The following is a 4,803-nucleotide window of genomic DNA, read 5'->3' as shown; positions in this document are numbered from 1 at the left end:
TGGCTTAAAGGTTCCTTGTTTGGCTGTAACAGAACTCCTAAAAAAACCCCAACTTTTGATTTAGTTTATTCCTAGGGGCTTGAATACTGCTTTCAAACTTCCTTGCTTACTGACTTTATTGGCCTAGAAGAATCCTATAAATTGCTTGCCTATAGTACTTTCTGGTCTTACATGATAACTAGCTTGCACCCCATTATATCCTATCGACTGCATTCGATTGATCGTATGGATCACTGAAAAAAGAGATTTCCACTTATACAACTAGAACTCAAAACCCAAAAAATAGTTGAAGAAATTCTTCAACTAGATAAACTAAAACAACTGGCTATGTAAGGAAGGAAACCTATGTCGTAGATAGAATAAAATTAAGCCTATACAACTATGGGAGCACTTATGACTAAAAAGAAATGCATGACTCAACCTATAGCTTGACTTTAGTCTAAGCCTTTCTCTAGAATCCTAGGAACCTTGAGAGAGATTCCCTACTGCCTTAGGAAATCAAACAACTATCCCTACTTGAGAAAGTGTTTTAAACTCACTTGCTTAGAATACTCATGGCTCTCACGCTGGAACGAAAGTTGCTCTACTGTAAAGTGGTGGAACGAAAATTCAAATCGCATAGAAGAGGTCAGGAAAGAAAATTAGAGACAACCGCATGGAAGCAAACTAGAACTAGGCCTTCAACCGGCTCGAAAGCATTAGGAATGGGAGAAAGTACCTCAAGGCCTTAGCAACATTCCTTACAACAATAGGGAATGGAACTAGAACTCTAACTGGTATTGATCTAAACCCAAGGAAAGAAAAGTCTCTCTTAGCCCTATAACCTTCTTGCCTAGCCTAATATAGAGCTGATAGATTGACGTTGCCAGCGTAGGATTCCCCCGCACCCCCTGTAAAATGCCCGCTATCAATAATAACTTTAGGCATGAGAAAAAAAAGGCTTCACACTGAGACACCCAGATCCTTCATCCATATAATCTTGCTTGCTTTTTTTTCTTTACTTATGATTACGATCGGGGACATATAAATCATAAGCCAGAAGGAAAGAAACTCAATTACACCTTATTATCCGATGCAAAAGCATAAGCTCGCTCAAGCAAGAAAGCAAAATCATTCTTTGCTCCGAGAAATCAAATTCCTTACTTCTTGTGCTGGTACAAGATCTAAAGCAAAAAGGAGTTCACCTGATTAAGACTATAGGGCTATACTGGAAATAAACCCCCTCATTCTCAGTTACTCCCTCTGCTCCGCCCCTTTCACTAAAGGAATGTGTTTTTCTAGCGTGAAGTGAGATAACAATGCCCGGAAAAGCATGAATAGAAGGAGAAAGAGCAAGAATAGCAAGAGCAATTCGTACTCTTACAGTTTACCCTTAGTCGGAGCACTTGCTAACACACTAGTATGGAATGGAAAGAGTGGATTCAAGCTTTGAAAGGAATTATGCCCTAGCTGATTAGAAGGCTACAGACCAAATATCATAGTAGATGTCCCTTTACTTCACTTCAAGAGTTTCAAAGGATCAAGGAAGAGGCAGCAAACCAGACTCTTTCGCTAGGGCAATGGGGCTAAACCTGAAAGTACATACAACTAATCGAAAGCAGTAGGACTAAGAGTGTGAGACTAGAACTCACATTGACTCCAAATAAATGAACGACTGGACTCCCTCAACTGCTAGAAGACTAAGAGAGGGTTGAAAAGCTGCTAACGAACTTCAGACAAATAGAGGTACCTAATTGAAGGCTTAGAGCAAGACAAAGGAAGTATGAAATACTAGCCTAAAAGCGAGGCTAGTTAGACCAACGTTAAATGAGTCAAGATCATTTATATCGCATATCGTTCGTCACACACAAATGTAAGGCACTTCACCACCTGTAGGAATGTGCAAAGTGAAAAACTAAGTTCTTGCCACGGGAAAAGGCTTATTCGCTGACTGAACTGCTAAGCTTATCGGATTAGGACTTAGGGTAAGTTGGGGGGTGCGCCTTAGCTAAGTTAAGGGTGAGTTCCTCCTTTAGAGAGATGGAATGCTGTAAAAGGTAATCTAGGACTAATAGAGTGGTGGACTCATAGAACAAATTGAAGGTTTACAATCCCAGCTAGGATTATTTGCTCACTGACTGCCTGTCTGATAGACTTAAATGAAATGATTAGTCCAGACTCATACGATTCAGTAGGATGAAAGGAAAGGATGATAAACTTTCCTTGCGTACTGGCTTATTCGCCGAGCAGGAAAGAAGAGACCTCTCTTATGCAATTCTCAAGGTTCACCAGAACTAATCTTGATTGGCCGATTCCTTTAATCTAACTTGGATTTAAAAGCAAGCATGATTTTCGATCTTGTTGTTAGAGTATGCCCAACAACTAATCATATGATGATTGTAATAATAATTGTATTTACTGATTTTATTGAATAAAGGCATTGCCGCTATTATTTTCATTTTTTATATGTGTTTAACATAAACTGGAAGATAATAAAGTCTATATAATGACATAATTGTTATTATTAAAAGATCCCTAGTCAAGTATTATTATGGGCATGGACAATAATAATACGCTTAAGACTAACATGTTATTGATTGATGACAATGAGTTGTCATTGACATAGAGATCTCAGAATTGATACATGATTATATTGTTAGAGAACAATGTATTGGATTGACCGACCATGAGCATATGTCTTGGATTATTATGTGACAGTCATAACATTGCTCATGATGATGACTATATGTATGATCCTCAAACTTGAGATCAATACTATCCCAATATATATTATTGTATATTTTGATGCAGCTAAATAAGCTCCGTAACTGGTTGATGTGTAAAGACATAAAGACTGTTATTGAATATATCTCAATATATGTAGTGGGTGTATGATTAAGATATGATTTGTCCTTCCTACATAATAGGAAATATATCACAGGCCACTTGATTGAGTAAGACTAGAAACGCATGGCCATGCTCGAATAAGTTGATATGAGATATCATAAACTATTCGTTAATTACAGTCTACTCTAGATATCAAGAAACAATAGATGGGCTATACAAGTGTGACTATTACAAGACTTGTGCCTATTCTAGATATAAAGGACATAAGGATATAATACATAAAAAAGTTAATCACCCAAGATGATATGTCGAATCATATTTTCTTGTAACTTACGTGACAATGATATATTGCTAGATGTCACTCATTGTATGTAATATTATAATTGTTCTAATAATTACTGCTAACGTTACAAGAACCTACAAGGTCACACCCTAGGATTGAAACGAGCAAAGATGTACAAATTGTTGTACGTTACTAAAATATATATCTAGAGTTAATTAAATATAAGTTTTAATAATCCTGAATATTTGATTTTAATTAATTAAATATAGATTTAATTAATTTGAAATAATAAAATCCCTAATATGATTAGGGCAACTTGGATATAAAAAGATTATTAAATTCCAATTAATTAAATAAAGATTTAATTAATTTGAAATAATAAAACCTTAATATGATTAGGGTAACTTGGCTATAAAAGGGTGTGTTAGGTCTAGCAGCCATTTTAGAACACACACACAAAACCTTCATCCGTTTTTCTCTCAAAACTGTTTTGGGAAAGGAAATATATTGCTCTAAATCGGGTGAACTGAGTAGAGGTCGAGACGTGATTTCGTGGAGGCTTACGATTCAAACCGATCTACACTACCAATATTCACTATTGTCCTTGTTGTTTTTCAAGGAACCCACTATAAGTATTCGCATCTCTTCCTCCCGATTTCAGTTTTTTGTACTTGGATCGCTGGTGAGAACGTTGAGTTTTGTTTCCGCTGCTCCATGGGGTGCGCCGACGGTCCCAGCAATGGCATCAGAGCCACTTTTACGATCTAAATTTGGGTTAAATTTTTGGTTGATGCGATATGTATGAGATGCATGTTTTAGTTTTATCGATTATTGTAAATTTGCTGATATTATTATTTAAATCGATAACCGCAAAGATTAATATGTTAATTTGTTAATATGTTTTTCAATCGATTTGTTGCTGGATGATCTGTGGCAGTGTGATAGCAGATTACGTTTGGAAGTGGAACAATGGTTGTTCCGATGCAGAAAACCTTCGGGATTGAAAATCCCAAAAGCACAATTCTATTGATAATTGGTATCAAACCCTTGACCCCTCATCTGCAGTACAAATTGAAGGCCCATATTAATATTTTTAACAAAGGCGTAACAACTTGTATATATATATGATATGTTTATTTTGCACGGTGTTTGATATGCATGGTTATAGCCCTTGTTCAATTTACAAAGGTTTATTTTGAAATACGGTTTGCGAGTCATGCCTATCTATATCTCTGTTGTATTTCTCTTCTCATCTTATTCCCTTGCATGTAAAACGAGTTTCTTTAAAAATTGTAAACCTATGAAGATTCACAAAGAGCAGAAGAATGGTGAAAAGATGCCTAGAGAATAGTCTTAGGCTTTAGGGTTCTTGGTTCTCCCATTGGCTTGGGATGGGCCACCTTAGTTATTATTTTGGGCTATAACCATTGCATCTTATTTATTGCTATATTTATTATGTATGCAATGTATCAAATGATAAAATAAGAATAAATATTGATGAGATCAATAAGGGCCTAATATTAAAACGAACAATGATGAGATAATTACGCAAATCCCTCTTTATAATCTAAGTTAACTTAACCGTCCAATATTTACCCTCGTTAAGGCTTTAATCGATATTATGTGGGCTTTGCGAAAGAATTGGCAAATAAATCTATCTTGGTTAAACGCGAAGAATAAGCAAGTGATATTCA

The sequence above is a fragment of the Hibiscus syriacus genome, unplaced genomic scaffold, assembly GCF_006381635.1.
Source record: "Hibiscus syriacus cultivar Baekdansim isolate YM2019G1 unplaced genomic scaffold, ASM638163v2 tig00112072_pilon, whole genome shotgun sequence".
Lineage (NCBI taxonomy): Eukaryota > Viridiplantae > Streptophyta > Magnoliopsida > Malvales > Malvaceae > Hibiscus > Hibiscus syriacus.
The sequence above is the reverse complement of the archived record's forward strand: the minus strand, read 5'-3'. Positions refer to the sequence as shown.